Raw genomic sequence first — 19,855 nt, 5'->3', positions numbered from 1 at the left:
CATTTCTATTTTATCGCGTTAGAAACATACGTCTGTGGAAAAATGGATCGGTCGAGCGCAACGCAACGGTAGGTGTCTCGTTTAGAAGACCCTATCGCACCGGCATTCCTTCCCATCTGTACAACCTAATTCGTACCAATCTCGTATCATTCCGCTAACGTTCATCCTACTCGTTCTCAATTGCACCTATCAATTCCTGTTCACAGTGCACCTAAATTTCAACCACTACCACGACCCCCTTTCCTTTCGACGTGCGTGCTCTACGAGCCTATCTATAAAGTACCACAAAGACACAAATAATCCCGTTTAAATTATTATATATTTCCATAGCTAGGGAGAAAAGTATTTGCAACTTGCGTTGCATTATTTTATACTTTCGGTCCGCGTAAGACGTTTAGAGATCGTTCCGTGGGGACCGGGCACCCCTTCTGGGACGGACTCTCCGTCGGGGGCCCGTGTAGCCTATAATTACGGTGTTTTTGTTCTCGCGAAACAGGCACGATATCGCCGATAGGGCCAGCATAGTTTCTACGTCGCGGAAAAGTGCATCGGCGTCGGGGCCCCACGGTGAAAGCAACGGGCCCCCTGCCCCGCCGCGCCGCTGGGCCAGTCGAGGGGCGTACGGAGGCCCTCTCACTTTCGCTCTCCGGAGAAAGTCCGGCCGTCGTCGCCGCACGACCGTCCCCCACCTCGTCCCGCCACCTTCTGCCTCCGGAACCCTCCTCCCCCTGCTCGATCGCGGCCCACGGTTCTTCCTAAGTCGCCCCTGACTTCGCAAAAGCGCCTTGCATCGCGCTCGCCAAGGCGAGCACGACTCCTAGAGGCTGTCGTGAGCGCGACGAGGAGAACCCGAGAAAGGGAGAACACCCGGAGTAGGAGGAGGAGGAGGAGGAGGAGGATGAGGAGGGGTATGTGGTGTTCTTCTCTTCGTACCTCCCCCTCTCCGTCGTTGGTTCCCCTCCAGCCCGCCACCGACACTTGTGCACTTCTTCTACGGTGTGCTCTCGAGCCGACGGGGGTTAATGCACTCCTAGAGCAAGCCATAACCTTAGCCGGGGCCTCGGACGAAGCGCGGGAATCTCGACTGCGTCTCGCGCTGCGCGCCGATCTGCGCGATGTTTACGGAATCGGTGTGATCGATAATCGCGGCAACGGGAGGACACACCGCGACATTTTACGTAACCGGGAGGGTGCGCGTTACCACGGATCCAACGACGCCGCGTCGTGACGCGCGTCTACGCGCCCGGCACGCGAGTCCCGAGAAGCGTCACGGAATTCCTCGGCCCCCGGGACGGACGCATCGATCCGCCTCTTCCCGCGAGACGACCGCTTCCCTACGAGCCGTTCTCGCTCCTCCAAAACCTCCTACGCACGTGTGTCGTGTTTAAAATCAAATTTATTATTCGCGTTAGCGATTCCTAATCGATGCCCCGAGAAAGACGACGCGAGAGATGGAAACCAAGTCGAGACGGTCCAAGATCCACGAGCGGATTGCACGTAGAGAAAGTTAGGTCAGGAATATAGGAGGGATTGCTCGGGATAAGTATTTTACCTGCAGGTTCGGAGGGAAGCGAGCGTTCGGCGAACAGATTGTAATGGCGGGGCGTAGTATGAGAAAACGATCCGGAGAATTTTAATATGCCATATAAAATTGACCGCAGGGTGAAGGCAGGGTGACGCGGTGCAGCATGCTTTGCATTTCAGCTCCGGTCTCCTATAAATTGCATCGACCCTTGCCGATGCTCTAGGAAGTTATCGTCGGAGAACAATGTTTTGGCGCCATCGCCTAGAGAACAGACTCGGAACGTCGACTAACGATTCTCTCCCATTCATGCAACTTTTGTGCATTACGTTTCTTTCTGCGTGTGATTTACAAGCCATTCAAGGCAAACATGTTACATGCCTCACCCTATATAGTAATGTTCTATAAAATGTAGACAGATCGTACCGGGTAATTCTAGAAACTGCTGTTGCTCGTTTCCAAGCGGACGTGCAAACAATTAACACAGGAATGTGTACGTCGAGGACTATCTTTTAATGGTACGATTTTTTGTATCCGCCAGGAAATATTTAAAAAATTTTGTTAATTAAACAAATTTTACCTTCGATGTATTTGTGAAGTGGAATATAAAAATGGACAAAACGTTACAGAAATATATCGCGCTGAATATCCTGGGCGAAAAACACGGTTCGTTACCGATAACAGAAAAGTTAAGATAAAAACTAATTACTGGAGCATAATAGCTGCTCAAGTTAAAATTCAAAACGAAACATGTAAAGAAGCGAGCATCGATACCTGGCGGAATTATTTCTTAACGTAGAATGCGAAATGTCTCGTAAAATATTATGTTTTCAACGACGATACGACTTTTGTAAACAAAAGTGAATGGTTCCATTTGAAAGACGTTGCAAATCGTTCTGATCGCCAGATTCAGCTTTTCGTCGTACCAATTGCTTTTGTCTTCGTTTAGAAAATAGCTACAGCTTGTCCTACTTTCTATAATCGCCTTACATATTAATATTCTATAAACCGAAGGTATAAATAGAAATAACTGTTTATGCAACGAAATGTCTTGCCAGTCAACTTGTACATTCATGCAATCTGGTATCTTCGAGACGCGTAAAAATAGCGTCGAATAAGCGAAGGAACGATAGATGAAATCCTAGTCGTTGTTCGTGTATTGATTATGGCGTAGAACGAATGAAAAACGTCGATTATATTCGAAATAACTTTTGCCCAACACTGGATCCCGGAAGGAGTTGCGAGTAGTATTGGATCAGACAGACCGTGTCCACGATCTACTAACGACACGGTACTCACTGGTGACCCACGCTTCAAACCGACAAACAAACCTCGATCGAATATTTCTATTCGTTACTCTATGGTTTGAACAAACGTCGAGGATATAATTCATCCCCGGAAATAGGAAACTTTCGATCGATCTTTGTTTCTATTTGCGACGCAAGACCTACGCAATTCCTGCGTCGGGCCAGACGTCGAGCGCAGCGTGACGCAGCGCAGCATTTTATAAACGACGTAAAACAATTGCAAGCCGCACAATGTCGCGTGACTCACGGTGTCGAAGGACTGATTAACGCAGAAACTGCGTGGGCATCGCGGACAAGGTGCAGTTCCTTCGACGACGGTCTCGATCCGAAAGATATCGAAAGTACAGTTTAGATATCGCAAATATTGAATTTGACTCACAACTTATTTTCTCGCGCGAAAAGATACGCCCCGCGGAACCTAACTGCTCGTGAAATATTACCACCTGGCAAGAAAAACTTTATTTTTCGTTGAAAAAATGTCGGATGCTGTAGGAATGGGGTACCATTCTCCGGAGAATGCTTCGCGAGCGGTTACTCTATCCATACCATATCCAAATGGGTCTCGTTGAAACGACCGACACACAATTCACCGACCAGAATTCACCAACACAGTATTAACCGACGACAGCATTAGCCGACAACAATAATGACCGAGATATACATTCTCTGCGTGGGCAGTGATACACATAACAGTGGATAAATAGCACGTACTGTTCGGAGTTGGGCAAACTTTGTTCGCGAACAACGAATGTAAATTTTAGATTGATTCGTAACTTCTATTCTTCGAGATTGTGTTTGCGTTAAACGTATACACATACGGTTCCGATTATCCGGAATGTTCGAACAACCGGTGTATTTGGGAATTCTATTTTTTATTAAGAAATTGTATTATTACGTTACCAATGGTTGTGTTTATTCATAATCAAAAACAAATTTTTAAGAAAAACAAGCGGAGTTGAAAAAAAATTTCAAATCGTTCTGAAAAAATTATTTTCGGTTGCGGGGGTCAATCACAATTATTTTTGGTGAATAGACCTACCGAGAAAAAAAATTCTTTCTGTTATTTACCCGAGTTTTATCCTTGAAAAATTTACGAATGGTATCTCACAGTTACGTTGAGGATTCTCGTTTCTCTCTAAGTCTAGAATGTATGATAGTGAAGAACGATTTAAAGATTTATCTACCGTTATGCGTAGACTACCGCCCACGCAGCGAATGTACAACTCGTTGTTGTTGTCGACTAATATTGTCATCGGTTGATCGCAGTCGGTTAATAGTACTGTCAATCATAACTAGCATATGAAATCTACGTCGATCGTTTCAACGGTCTTTCCTTAAACGCGCCTCCGCCCTCCACTCGATATTCGTATTGTAAAACTCGCTCTATTTTTACTAAGTATAATAAGTCTTCCCAAGACGTGGTCGCACCGGCTAATTTCTATTAACATCCATTTCAGTCCAGACTTGGGGTTGGAACGGACCCCCCGTGTCGTGGAAAAACGATGGAAACGGATGTAAATCTACGCGCCCACGAGTCGAAGAAAGCTTCCGGTGGCATCGTAAGCGCCAGCCAGACGGGGACTTTTCCAAGGCGCGATACGCGGTTGAAAAATTGCAGGAACGACGGTCATCGAGATTCGTGGACGCGGAACCTTGGGGCTCATTGTCTAGCAGCGATAATTGGATGTACTTGGCTAGAGTTTCGCGTACATACGCGCGCGTTCCGCGTGTGTGTACGCGCTCAACGTCGACCAGAGAGAACAGTTTGTATCTCTCGTCTCTATCAATCCGTCTCGCTCGTTCGCGCTTAGACGATAGACCGTAGGAGCATACGACGGTCCAGGGCCGACAGGCGAGCGCCTTGGAGGCGTAATGACGATCGTAGAAACTCTCGAGGCCGGTCCACGAGGGCCGAGAAGTTTTATGAATGCGCGAACGTGATAGAAGACGCGAAGAAAGACACGGAGAGACATCGATATCGCGGTCGGGTATCGGGTTTTAGCGCTGCCTCCGATGTAAAATCCGACGCAGTCCGAACGCTCGTGATAACGGCAATCTGGCCAGATAAATTCGCTGGGGATCTGTCGCGCGGATCGAACGGTCCGATTGCGACTCGTCGTCGAACAGCGCCGGGAAATACGAGTCTCGTGGATCGATCTCGTCTCGATCGACAAACCGGGATCCGAGACGAGCACGCGGCGCTCCCGACGGTTTTCGCGAGGATTTCGCAACGTGGCGCGCCGCCGATGACGAGTCGCTTCCAAAATATTTGCCCGAAAACAACGGCGTCGATGCTCCCGTGTATTTCAACGGCGTTGCAACCGCGATTTGCAGTCCATAAACAAGCCAAGGTCGATGCTAAATCAAACGAAACGGCGGAGAGAGAGAGAGAGAGAGACCGCGCGGAAAATTCCGGAACGCGGTGTCCTCGAATTTGAACGATAACGAGCGAGAAATAGAGAAGATTACCGCGCGCACTATGAACCAACTGGTAAACTTCGTTCCTAAACCGGCGATCTTTATCTGCTCGACGATTACGGACACACCTCCTTCAGGTGGTATTCTAAAAATAAAAGTATCGCTCGAGTTGTAAAACTACTATTTATACGATGCAACAAGGTGCTCTTGTCTCCGCGTTTTTCCATACGGCGAGTATATTCTTAATACTCGAACGTTTCGATAGCTAATAAACACTCTGTATCGTCTGAGAAATTTCGAGGTCGGATCTTTCGCAATTTTGTTTGTTCTTTTTTAAACGTATCCCTCGAGTTTCGGGGAGCAGATTTTCCAGCTCGTCGATGAGAATATCCCCTTAAAACTAACAACGGGATCGAGGGCTTAATATGCGTCGCGACGGAGATAAAGCCGAATTACGTGCACGTGTGACTTTATGCAAAGTAAGTTTGTCGGTCGATGACGAAACCGTCATCCTTCGAACGGATGCTTCGAGCTTCCACGACGGGCTGCCGTTTCGTAAAGAACGGTTCGCCTTCCGCGCCTTTGTTCCGACCGTAAATATATCGAATCGCGGAAAACTTGCGTCAGTTTCGCCGGTAAACAACGAGAGAGCGAGAGAGCTCACCTCGTAACGAGCGAATTGCGAATGGCCGTGTACGGTTAGGTGACGCGAATGGAAAAACTTGGGAATCCGAACGGGCCAAATTCGCTCTGTTTTCCCACGTGAGGCTCGCTAAAGGCGAGCCAACGTCAACGAAACCGTACGTGTTCTCGATCCGGGCCTTTTCCCCGCGGGGCAAACTCGCGGGTCGAAGCGTTGAAAATAACCTCTTAAACGTCCCTGACGAGGTGGGAATGTTGAGTTCGCCGCGAACGCGCGCCGTCCCGCTGGTGATTTGCACTTCCTAGTCGCGGCTCGTACGCGCCAATACGCGCGACCGACCGCGAACGAGAGAGAGAAACCTAGCTCGTAGCGCGAGCCTGTCGGCGTAAAACTAACAATAATAATAAGGTTGAGTCATGTGGGGGCCTTCGAGAGCAAAGAAGGGCCTTGATTTGTGCCTCGGGCAAGGCAAAGATCTCGGCGTCGCTCCGTCAGCCGATCGTTTCTCTCCTTCCTCGATTCGACTCGTGCTTTTTTGGAGCTCGAGTGCCGGGGAACGATCCGCGTCGCGCAGAAATCCGACTCGAGGGCAATCCGGATCGTGAAACGCATACTGAAATCCGCGTTCGCTCCGAACGCTCGATCAAATGAATTTATTACAGTAGAATTAACCACCTCGATAAAAGTAACCGACGAACTGATTGCGCGTGTTTTTTACATTCAAATGTGGTTTCTCTGTCGATCAGGATCTAAAAGAGATCGTAGACCGCGTTAACTATCCACAGAATGTACCGGGTTTTGTTTCCTACGAGCGCGCAAAAAGCTTCGGAAACATTCGTCGAAATCTCGCGCGGACGTCGTTAAATCGCGTTCAATGGTTATCGGCGGACCGGACAGGTTCCTTCTCCAAGGCGACGGACACTTTTCAACTCGCACGACGGACGCCGATACGATCTATAAAGACACGCTCATTTTTTTCCATCGCGTTTTATTTTTTCCTTTTCTTTTTTGAAATCCCCTGCCTACGCGAACGAGGGCCTGACAATTCCACGAGCGCGAGAAACACGCTGTCACGGCGGGTTTGACTGGCCAACAATCGGCTGATTTCGATCAAACGAGCCTTTCTTCTCGCGGCTTTTCGGAAATGTCGGGACGCGGGAATTTCGTTGGCGGTCGGTCTTCGATTTATTTCACGCGCCTAGAAAACTTCCAGACGCCTCGCTTCGATGATATTTCCATTGCTTTTCTCCTCCTTCGGGCGAGGAAAAATGACGCGCTATCTTTATTTGCTAGGCAGCCAGGCTCGAGTAAATTGTTATTATTAAGCAACGGATTTGTCTCGGTTTTTCTTCGTCCAAGAACACGCAAGTACGACGAGGCGTCGAACAACAACGATCAAGGCGAGGGGGGATGTGGCGAGATTATCCAGCGATCTGTCCGGCGAATATCGTCCGTGGAGGAACGATGCTCCTCGCTTTGTGCTAATTACCGTGTTTACGACGTACTTTGGCGACGATCGTGATGCGCGGCAATGTAACATTTTCCACGCAATTATGTAAATACGCGACGAGGCGTCGTTAATAAATAAACGATTTCAATTATTCAGCATCGCGGTCCCAACTAACGGCGCGTCGCTCTGAATTGTTGCCCGCGGCGAAGCAGCTCGACGAGTGTGCAAAGATCGATAGACGCGACTACGTTACGGATATAACAGCCACGCTATCGACCAACAGTCGCTCCACGTGCTTTTCGATCAGGCTAAATCGCTCGCATGCAACCAGGAAAATTCTCGTCAAAAGTGGACATTTGTAGAAAATTATTTAAAAAAAAAGAACTTTCCAGCGTTATGCGAGTCGATACTGTTGCTTCTCTGGGCCTGACATCGTTGCAAGTAGAAACAGACAGTAATGGACGGACTTTCGAATCCCATTTCGCCCGATTTTCGAACCGAATGGTCGATCAAACTTTTACGAGTTTCACGTTACGTTCGGGAAAAATTCGCGCAACGAACGCGCGATAAACGTCGCGTAAAAAGTGTATTAATTTACCGAATACAGTTTCCGAATAAACGATCGGTGATCTCGAGTCAGACTACACGGAGTAATCAGATATTGCTCTAACTACCCCGAAATCCTCGTTTGCTTTTTGTATCGATCATTTGCGAAAATCGAGAGCACCCGAAACGGTCAATTATCGCGGTATCCGCGATCGAAGCTTCAGTCCACCGCGAAACAGATGAGAAAACGAAGTAACGAGGTACTCTCGAAGGGTAACGACGAAACACGCGGAAAGGAACATGCATATTTATAACGGAAATAAACAGGACTCGTAAACGACGGGACGATCCCGGTCCAAGTTGCACTTAAAAATAACCCGCCGCTTCCGATATAACTTTTTCATTATGAACTCGATACTTTGTTGCCTTTACGCGTTGCTCGTTTCCTGTGCCGTGAAACCGGTTCGGATCGAAGATCATCTGGAACGATCCCCGGGCGCGCGCGTTGCTTTTATTTACGCGAATTTCGGGGGCCCCGAGACGGCTCGTCGGTTCCCCGTTCCGCGCCTTAATTAGACCATTCGACAAAATGGGTTTATCCGTGCAACAATCGCGACATAGACGCGCGATAATAATAATCGAAACGAATGGGGAAAAAATTGAAACCCATTATTAATACACGGTCGTTACCGATCGCAACGATTAGACACCGCCAGTCGCATAAATTGAACGCGTCACAAGGTGAACCTTTTCGAGCAATTAATGTGTATATCGGCGTTTGAGTTGCCAATTGTTCGCGATACCTAAAAACAAGGATAACGTTATCTGGTTGGGGGATCCACGGAATATGAATTTTAATCGACAAGAAATTCATTTAATTTCCACGGTTTCGTTTTGGCTACGTAGAAAATAAAATGTAGAGCGGAAACGGAATCGAACTTGGTTGTAACGACCACCGTGGTATCTGTAAAATTATCTATTTACAACAATTATACGCTGTATCGGTAATGAGTTAAATCTACCTTGTATTTAATTTAATCTTTAATAGCTTAATGAACAGATAAGGGCCTTTGAAAAAAAAACACACAAACGAAACACATTACAGGTAAAAAAATTGTACATTTAGATACCTGCTCATTATTTGTATTAATACGTTCGTATAAACTGCGGTGCACTGAATATTAAGCACAATTTATTTCGCCGTAATTAAGAGCAGTATCGAACACGATTTTAATTAGTGTCTTTATTCGCGAATCGTAAAGCCCGATGTTTCTTTCAAAGATTACATTACGATATTTCACAAATTTCCCCAAACTATGTTACCGGTACATCCACGCGGCACGCAATAAAAATGGCTACGTAATCGTATGGGAATACGCGTAAATTAGAATCATTATGGTTTTTGCTCGTTACCGTCGTGATCTCGCTGCATCCGTGATCGTTACAACCAACTCGGACTGTATCCTGTCGTAATTGCCTTTAAATATTTAAAAAGTAAAATAAAAGGAAAGCAACGAACGACCCGATCGACGCCAAATATTCTGCGATCTTTTTCTTTACCATTAACCGAGACCGGGCAATTTCAACGTTGCTCCCAATACATTTGTCATACAAGAAACATTGAAAAATTACCGATTACTCTTCGAGGCGTAACCATTTTTTTAATCGACCGATTTTTTCCATTCGTTTCAGTGCCTGTTACAGCCAAACCGACGCCAATTAACATTTGCTCGGTACCTGTACGTTACGAGGCAAGAATAATATTTTGCGCGCACGGTCGATTCACAAGTAGAATATCGTCGTACAAAAAATAAAAGACTAAAGATCGTTCGGTGATACGGAACTCTGTCTACCGAGTTCGCCGGCGTAGCAATTAAGACCTCGTTTCTGGGTGAGAAAACGTCCTTGCAATTAAATATGCTCAAAGATAAGAGATAACGAGTCGTTCTACGTTCGTACCCCCATGGAACTGGTGGAACCAGGGGGTAGAAAACACGTTCCCGACCTTTGGATCAGGTGGTTACCACGCCACTCGTACGGTTATACTAAACGTCGCTACGCAGAACAACGATCAACGTAGCAATTAAGATACGAGCCTATTAAAGATACCTGCAAGAAACCAGGAAAATTTGCACCCGAGTGTCTCGGAGATCTATACTAATTTCAAGGAAGAATATAAAACGCTACAAACTCGATTACACAAATCATCTTCCGATATGACTCTATGCAAAATTGCTACCTTATAGCGATAAAAATAGCTACCTTATAAAGTCTGGTTCTCCAGATACGAGCGAGTCAGGATTTAGAACGCATCCAGGACGTCGGTGCAACTTGATCCTGAAATTTCGTGGCTCCAACGTTTCTTTGCTTTCGTTATTCCAAGATTCTGCGAAATATGTCTCGAACCTTCGGGAGGGTGTCTAGAGGGGAGGCAAGAATGGAACCATTGAAAGAAACTCAAAGTTAGATCGAACGGGGTATATAGGTGTTCGGCCAACCCTGGGAAAAATTTTAATGGGGGATTCTAGAGGCCAAAATAAGACGAAAATCAAGAATACCAATTTCTTGATGGAGGCTTCGTTAAAAAGTTATTAACAATTAAATACAACAATTTCAAATCGTTTTGGAAAAATTATTTTCGGTTGTGGGGGTTAATTAAAAGCATTTTTTTATGAATAGACATACCCCCGAAATCCTGCGTATTTTCGAGAAAAAAATTCATTACGGGTGAAACTTTAAACGTTAATAACTTTTTAACAAAGCCTCCATCAAGAAATTGGTGTTCTTGATTTTCGTCTTATTTTGGCCTCTAGAATTCCATATTAAAATGGCCGCACACCCTGTATAGGGGCCAGTGGTGGTGACCTTCCGAGCTCCCACAGCCTTCCGTTTTTATTGCGCTAGCAGTTGTCGCGTTAGCGGTGGCTGCGAGGGCTCCAAGAGTGCCAAGTTAATCTCTCACCGATGGACAAGTTGTGACATCACCGCGAGCCCGGAATCCGCCGCTAGAAATTCCATGCACGCTTTCCCCGCCGTGTCTATTTCCACCTTCGGATTTTCAGACGTTCGCCGGGCATTAATAACCGCCGTTTAGGCGAACGAGGAAGCCCCGATCGAAACGCCCCGCGAACGAAAGTTGCGTTTACAGACGCTGTTTTCTCTACCCCTTTGGCAAGATTCTTCGGCGCGTGGATAATTTCGGCCAGCGGCGGTTGCATAACCCCGAAATGCGAGCAATAAAATCGCGCGACGCTCCGTCACGAGCAAACAAACAGTTCGCACGAAAGTTACTAGATAACGAACGCCACGTGCCGCGACGCGAACGCGTCTGCTAATTGAACCCCCGACGCATCGTTCGATCGCGATATACGCTTCGTGAAAATGTGAAAAATTACCATTCGACAACCTCAACGATTAATAACTTTCAATGCTCCGCGACGGTAATTATACGCATCGACGTTTATAAATTGTCCAATTTGAATTTCACGCGGTATCTCGTTCTCGAAACACGCGTTCTTGGGAATTACTTATTTTATCGCTGGACAAACCAGATCCTTGCTTTAATCGCGTCCTTCTCTAAATGTAAATAAGAATACCGAAATGCAAACTCCGCTCGCCTTTTCGTCGAACCTTCGACCGACCGATTACCAGTCTCCCGAGACAATTTTGCCCGTTCGATAACTCGAAAAACATGCTTTGCCAGAGTTTATATCGGCTCGAATATTAACGCGAGGCGGCGATGGAACACGCTAGACGACGATTCGACGATGCCGTTCGTCCTTCGAAAATAAAAAGCACGCCGTACAATGCATCGTCGACGATGCGTATCGTTAATTTATTATCTTTGCCGCGGCGCGAGCGTGTGTGTCGTTCCATCGTCGACGAACTTTTATTTACCTCGCGTGTTTCAAATCTCACACCCTCGCACGACACACGCCGCGAGCACAGCTCGCTTTAACGGGCTCGCGCGCGCTTAATCGTGCATTCTGCTGTTTCGAAGGTAAACCGTTCCAAGGTGAGCTAAACTCAGCCGGGGAATAATTGTTTAATCGACGCAACAATAACATTTGATTCGGCATTATTAAAGACACCGGCAGAAACGTCCTTAACGCTTCGAACGGCGGCACGTTTCGCGCAACGACTACTGGCTCGATCGTTTCCTTTCGATCAAAAGTTCCGAATACGATCGAAGCTTCATCCGTGAACGTTCCAATATCAGCACTAACGCAGCTTCGTCGGCGGCGGTAACCGCGAGCGACGATTTTCGTTTTCTCGAGAACTTTTCGATACCCTTGACCATGACCGCGTTTTTCATGGTCTTAGGGGCGTCCTACCTACACGGGGCGATCGCTCTCTGTGTTACGTCAGTCCGAGCAGGGCACGAGGGGCCCTGCTCGAGAAAGGTTAGGTCCAGTCTACGAGCTACAGTGTGTCCGCGATACTCGAAGGTCGTCGGTACGTATGAACGAGCAGAGGCGGATATGTTCGAAAACCACGGAGGTGGGGACACGGTGCCACCGCGCTACAACTCCACGGGGAGGGGGAGGGCCAGGTGAGGCCCCCTCCCCTCCCGCCCGAACTTGCCAATACGCGAGAGAGTCAAGGCTCTGGCCCAATTTGGGTTCGTAGACCTAGCCGGACGATAGGTCGCGCGTACGATCGCTTCTTTTTTTCGCCCGGCTTCTTCTCTCCGGCCTAAGGTCATTTACTTTTACCGGGCCAGCCTCGAGCCTTGGGATCCCCTTGTCCTTAAGTTACGGAGAAAAAGAGAAGCCTGTTGCTCGCGGAACGAGACCGAAAACGACGGCAGGTGCAGAAGCGCCGCGACCGCGCCTTGCATCCTCGAAAACTAAATCGTTTTTCGAAAGCTTCCTTATACAGGTAACCCTCTTATAACACGGTAGATAGGTTCCTAGAAAATACCGTGTTACATGAGATCCAAAGCCAGCACAAAAAGGGAGCTTACATTCCGAAAACCTATCAAAATGCATTTGTATGTATACAGAGCAAAAAGTATTATTTTAATTTAATAAATTATAATTTGTTTGTACTATTATTTCTTCGCGTCATTATTTTAAGGTAATTTAGTTTTTAAATATGTTACGCAAAAATCATGTTCTCCAGTGTTGTACAAAGATTTTCGCAATTTTCTTACCGTGTTATAGGAGGGCTGTATTACTTGTTTTTAAAAGAGAACCCTTACGCAGAAGTGAAATTTCCAGGACACGAATAATTTCTATGTTCCATGTCGAATTTTGAAACAAATTTTACCTTGGTTCTCGATGATCCCGATACGCCGCGCGACCTATATATTTCGACATTCGATGCCCCTCGAACGAGCTTACGCGTTTGTTAAACAAATGTGCCGTAATAATAACCGTGCAGGATGCTGGGCCAATCGATTGCTTTCCTTAGCCAGCAAAAAAAAAAAAAAGAAACAAAAACATAATCGCAGAGCGCGCGGGGCGACGGGCGCCATTATTTTTGGATGTCGCTTATATGCAACCAACGGCCGCGCGAAAACGTAAACACAGATGCAGGCCTCGCTCTTGAAAAGCCAGACGCGTTACGTGCGCCGCGATCTTATCGAAGAGTCGCGTAACCGGTGTCGTACGAAAACAAAAAGTTCGAGAGAGAGAGAGAGAAAGAGAGAGAGAAAAAAAAAGACGAATCGATACACGCGCGCGAAGAGGAGCAAGCAGGCGCGGCGAGGCAATCAATCGCGCGTGCTACGCTCGAAAATTGTTCGCCAACCTCCGGCGAGTCCCACTGAAAATAAACGTCACGATCGAACGGGGGGAGGGGGGGCCTTTTCGGGCCCCAGGAAGCGTCGTTTCGTTACGTTTTTCGATTTTCCACGGCACCGAGGCTGCCGGGTGCTCCTTATGTATCTCACGACCGATCTTATGTCATTGAAGTTTTTAAAATATCAGTCGCGGGTTATGCAACGCGCGCACGGTATACAGGGTGTTCGTTTCGAAGCTACGAAATCACTCGTAAGATGGTCGTACGTCGACGAGACGGTAGCAAAAAGCAACATTTACATGCCCGCGTTACTAGTTTTACATACGGCCTCACGTACAATGGCGACAGTCTGCTCGCGAAGCTTGGAAAAAAAAATCTAAACCGGCGAAACAACGGAAAAGTAGCCGCGAGCTTCGAGAGTGTGATTTGCAAATCTGAAACGGCCGTGTGGCGGGCGACTTTTCACGGAAAGCGTTTGGCCGCCGACGAGGATAGGAGATGATTCTTTGCGCGGAAGGAGAAGTAGGAGAAGTTGCAGAGGCTCCACGTGGTAGCAAACCTCAGGGACGTTGGTTTATATGGGGCGCGAGGCTACGGGGCCCTTATAGCGCGCCGGCATCTCAATATTTATCGAACGTGTAGCGAAACGCTATACCAAACGCACCGAAGCAGACGGTTTTGGCCCTCGGCCCTGGGTGCCGTCGAAGGTCGCCGCGCGCTAAAGAATTAGAAAACGCGAGAGAGAAGGTACGCGTACGCGAAACGCTACTATAAACCTCTTAACTATATTAGAGAGACCAGCGAAGTCTTTCTGAGTCGAAGCCAAGCGGACCGATCGGTGGGAGAAGAGACGGAGAGAAAAATGAAAGACGGAGACGGATGCTCGAGGGCCGAAGGTTGGCCTAGGCTGAAAATACTCGAACGAAATATAGTTGCGTCTTATTTCAGCGCGTGGGTACGTGCACAAGTGCATACGGGATCTGCGTATTCCGCGTTTCGTCTGTTTACATGGCTCGTTCGTGCATGCAACGCTGTTAAATTACGATGCCGCGCAACGCGCGACTGCCAATCGAGTTTTACCGCTTTCCAGTCAATTTTACGCGATCCGTTCGTCGAAAGCTTCGTCAGTTTAAGAATCCAAAAAAACAGAAATAAAAATCGTCCTCCCAACGTTTCGATCGCGTACCATTACATTACGGTAATTTTATATAATCGATACAATAGTAACGCGAGCTACGTATCTCGCTGGAAGTCGGAGAGGAAGGGCGCGCAGAGAGAAAGGTATCGATTCGTAAAACGCTATTTACAATTGCGTTCATAAAGTGACCGTAGAAAACCGAGGCGTACGCCATAGAATTTAATCGTTTTTATGTAAACCGATCTATCTGGTGGTATACCGAACCATAATGCGTGATCACTTCCTAGATCGTATGCGATTACCGTCCGGTTGCTCATTTTCACCCCAGTCGCGCGAGCCGCCACCACCACGACCACCACCACTCGCCGAGATTCACTTTTACCCGGAGAAAAGATTCTGGTTAGGTAATCCCACCTAGTCATTCGATCGCGACGCTTTCATTAAACGACCACTATTTGCTCGTGTCCTCTATGACACTATACGATCCGGTGTTTTTTGTCTCCGAACCCTTTGCTGGTGCGACAACGAGTTTGTAATTACGAGTTCTTTACGCGAAATTTCACGATAACGTAACTACCTACCCAGAGTACCAATCCTGAATCTAGAATTTGGAAAACTTTTACCCAAACGTCGCAATATTTTCCTACAAGGGTAATTTCTTGGTTTTTGTACATAATACGATACAACCCTCTCCCGCTGTCTTTAATTTTCGGAGATATAATTGTCATAAAATAAACGATGAAGCGAATTCAGCACAATGGCTGATCCCGACTCTGATTAGTTCAGCAATGAAAAAGATTAACGCTGCTATATTTCACGGAGGGTGAATAAAAGATAATGAAAATGTTTCCTAGGCGATTCGCTTTAATTTCAGTATTACCCGTACATCCGCCTACAAATCGGTTAATCGCTCATTAGAGGAATACTCGGTCGGTCGTGAAGACCTCCAAATAGGAGTCGCGTAGGTGGCATTCGAACGCGTTTGACTTTCCCGCCATCTTTAATTGTCACCGAACATGGAAGGCAAGCGTGCCCTTTGAATCATCGTCCCGCTTGGCTCGACGGAGAAAAATCGTACGAACCGTTTCGAATAATCGATGTTGATCGTTCTTACCTAGGACGGTCGAAGAAACGTAAACGATACGGACGGTCCTGGACGAAGTGTCCCCCCCAGGAACACCGATTTTTCTTCCGTGCACTCACTCAACAACGACAGAGTTCCGTATATCCTTTGATCTTCCCGTAGTCTGTTCCACTTGGACGTACGCAACGCACTTGTTTCGAGTCACCGAAAATGTAAACAAACTGGTCGCTGGCACACGACGATCGCCAGCCACCTTCGAGACACAGTGCACCCAAAAAACAAGACCGAAAAACAATAAAGGAAAGCGACACGAAACGTTCTGCCGCGTCGCGCACGGTATATAACCTCTTTGGTCGTTCGATTCGCGAGGCAGCGTGCCGCACATGCACGACCGACGCGCACTCGTATCTGTCCTCGAGTCACGGCGAAAAAAAGAAAAGTTTCGTCTTCGATCCGCCCAATGGCGGTTCTACACAACCGAGTAACCGTTTGTTGCACGGAACGATCGAGAAATCGACGTTCGCTCGTAACTCGCCGAAAGCGTCCCGTAGACTTTGCAGCGTCCAACGGAAATCGGCGCAGAACGGCTGCGTCGTAGGATTACCGAATCGAGTGCGATCTCTGCGAAAGACGCGCGCGCAGATATCGCGCGAGAGTTCCTCGGCCGCGGGAAAATCAGGAAGCTCGCGGGTGCCGCTAATGGTGGCCGATTATGTTCGCGTACCTCCGACGGTGGTCGAGCGTGTTCTTTTTCCGTCGATCAAAACTCTCTCCTAGGGTCCTTTCTCCGTTTTTCCCGGACGGGCCTCGCGCGCACCCGATAGGGAGAAGACGAGTTGCGTGACACGAGGCGGTATAACAACAAGTCTTTGGCCGTAAGCGCGAAGGAACACTGAACGTAACGCGCGAGCGGCGAGCCTCGGTTTGCCTAGCCTAGCCGCCACTAAACGCCACTATCCTAGGTTAGACACGCTCGCGACACTCTCCCTCCTCCTCCGCCCGTCCTCCCCCTCCGTTCTCGCTCTCGCTCTCGCGCTCGCGCTTCTTTCTCTTTCTCTTTCGTGCTCGGTCGTCGCGTCTTTCACGCTCCCTCGGCTCGCGTCCTGCTCTCGCGCTCGCGATCTTCCGTCCTCCTCGGTCTCTAGCGATCTATGTACATAGAATACGGGGGGTACACACGCCGTGTGGATTCGGAGCGGCCGAGAGGTGGGGGCTCGTAAGGCCATAGCCACGGCCACCGAGTCGCACACACTCGTAGAGAGCAGCGCATGCACGCACGTACACACGCCGCTAGCGGCATACTAGCCCGCGTTGTCGCTCTGCTTCTCGCCTGTGCGCGTTCGCGCACACACGATCCTAGAGCTCTAGACCGCTTCGTCGAGATCTCGTGTGTAACGTCCGTATTGCTATCGCGCGGAAGCTTTTCGTCGGACTATTTTACAGGCCGTCCTAAAACACGCGGTACACCACCTACCCAAAGACGCGATTCCTCCTGGACATTACCGAAACCTTTCTTTCCCTCGAAAAATCATGCAGGCTTCACCGGAACCTGCGACTTTTTCGTGACGATCGGTTTCAAGTTCAACCTCGCTCGGTGCACGCGTTTATCGTTCCGCTGAGAAATAAATTGAGTATCGGGCAAGCGTTGGTATCGTTTAACCCTTTCGCCTCGCTAACTGGTATCGACGCGTCGCGAGGAACGTCGGCTGAATCGGGGAAAAAACACGGAAGCGAAAGAAACGAAAAACCCTCGTGAAAAAATTACTTCACGCATCGAAACGTCGCGATTCGTTCGCCCTCTCCGTCGAGAGAATTCTATTCGCGTTCCATAACTTTTGAAGATGTCGGCGTACGGTGAATTCTTTCCGCGAAAGCCCAGGCGCCGATTAGCCAAATTAAAGCGGAATATTTCGTGCGAATTACGAACAGCCAAGACACTTCGTTCCCGACGAGGCTCCGCATTGCACGGTCGACTGTAAACGCGAGTACCATCGTGCCACGAGCGTGTGCACATACACGCGCGCTTACATACACGGGGACTTTAGCCGGAGCCGTAGTTGAGAGAATATACCGTCCGTATGTAATTTGTTCTATATTCAAGAGACACTCTAGCGCTCCGTCTATTGTACATATGTACGGGGAATGTATGTCTTCATGGATGCGAGGGTGTACAAGAATGTAACCACCGTGCGACTGAATGCAATAAGGGACAATGTCTTCCTCCAGCTACGTCTGTTCCGTAACCGTTTTCAGAACGCGTTGGCATTCGAATGACTATTTACACGTCGTGTTATTGCGGCGAACGAATACACGCTCGGGCTCGAGTTTATCGAAGCTATCGTTTAAAAATCGTACGAAAAAGAAAGAACTCGCGGTGATCGGACGCGCTTCGGGCATAGATTTCGCGAACTTGGCGCGAAATCTCTCGCGCACGCTACACGGAAACGCGTTTACTTTCTTTTTCAATAGCTCCGCCCGAGCGCGTTCGCACGCGAGATACTCGTAAATTCCTATTTTCCGCGAAATCGTGAATTTATATCTGACGGAAACGCGATTCAAAGGACACGATCGTCTCTCGTTATCGCCGTGAACACGAGCCGCGCGATTAAGGAGGCCGTTAATGACTGGTCGCGGGCGATACGCGAGACCGGTTGATTGTTCCACGCGTCTATCGTTTGCTCCGTTAGGTTAATTAGCATTGGAAACGATAGGGGCGGCGACGAATCTTTTCGATATCCCGATCCTCGTAAACGTTGCCACGCGTACGTAACGGGGATGACGGAAAAAAATGATCGTGCGTTGAGTAACGATCGCGAAAACGCGAACGCGGAATCGAACCGTGTTCGTAGGGCTAAGGGTGAAGTGAGTAGTGGGACTCCGTGTTTGGTCAGACAGGCAGCGTTAATCCACGTTCACCGCTTAGGTTCGAGACGCCACGGATGGCGGAGTCGATTCCCGGAGACTTTCTAACGAAAGTGCAAGTCTTTTCTTCCAACCGGCTGCCGTGCCGCGTAACCGTCCTCGACGCGACTTTCGCGCATTTTCCGCGGTTTCCCCGCCGAGGACGAAAACGTCTCGCCGCTTCCGGGCTGATTCACTGCTCCCCGGCGACGCTCGTTACAAATATCCCAACGTTCTCGCGCGCCAGGATCGTGAAAACATCCGCTAATTGCCTCTCGCGTTCCACCGCGGAACTATCGGTCGCGTGAAAACCATTTTTTATATAAAACAATGCCCGTTAAAATTCTGTGCGCGTAAGTTCCATGAAATAACGCAATTTTTTCGTTCGTACCAAAGCCCCTCGAATCGGGACAATGGAACGGACATTGTCGTAACGCAGAATCCGATTTCGGAAGTCGATCGACCTTGGGGGGGCGTCGATTCACCAACTCTCGGAGCAGAAATTTCTAACGTACGATCGTTGCCCGCCCGCAGCGGCCAGTCAAGGTCTGGGCTCGTCGACTTCGCCGTGACATAAATATTCGGGGGCCTCTTCGTGGGCCCACGTTCGTTTCTCGCGCGAGAAAAGGACAGAGGCGGGGAAGCGAACCCGACGACCGGAGGAAAGGGAGGGCCAAGCCGCGGAGAAAGAGACGGAGGAACCTTGCTTGTAATCGTCCATCGAGAACGAACGACCCTGAGACCGCGAACTCAAAGATTAAGCCATCATCCTCAAACAAAAACCTTCTCCATCTCGTCTATTTTTGAAACCGACGACGTCTCGGCCCGGCATTCATCGCGACGAGCGACTGACTCTCGCGAGTGACGTAACCCCCGCGATGATAATGCAAATTGAAACTGGCCTCCTCGCGGTACGTTCCTCGCGCGATGGTGAATTTCTCTCTCCGTTACGCGTGCAAACCAGAAAAGACGTTCCTGTTGCTCCTGTCGTCGCCACGTTCCATCAAAAAGAAACCCTCTGTCCCATTGGCATTGTCGCGGAATTTTAGGAGCACGATACACGTTTCTAAATCGTTCGACCGAAGCACGACAAATTAGCGA

The 19,855-nt window shown here is 48.4% G+C and overlaps 1 protein-coding gene across 4 annotated transcripts in view; it reads right to left on the bottom strand.

Annotated features, from left to right (window-relative positions):
* Eip74ef (Ecdysone-induced protein E74) overlaps positions 1-19,855 on the bottom strand; it is a 189,865-nt gene that overhangs the window by 159,393 nt on the left and 10,617 nt on the right. Inside the window, exon 1 of one of the 4 annotated variants that reach the window (XM_076771073.1) lies at positions 15,884-19,552. The exons of 1 other annotated variant lie outside the window; for it this stretch is intronic. The gene's annotated coding sequence lies outside the window, so the exon portion shown is untranslated. Of the gene's footprint in view, positions 1-10,148; positions 10,301-15,883; positions 19,553-19,855 lie in introns of those variants that run through there. 2 more of the 4 variants (XM_076771077.1, XM_076771075.1) reach the window with 2 other exon arrangements.

This window comes from Colletes latitarsis, chromosome 8 (genome assembly GCF_051014445.1).
Source record: "Colletes latitarsis isolate SP2378_abdomen chromosome 8, iyColLati1, whole genome shotgun sequence".
Taxonomy (NCBI): Eukaryota; Metazoa; Arthropoda; class Insecta; order Hymenoptera; family Colletidae; genus Colletes; species Colletes latitarsis.
Note: the sequence above shows the minus strand (reverse complement) of the source record. Positions and strands in the feature narration are given on the sequence as shown.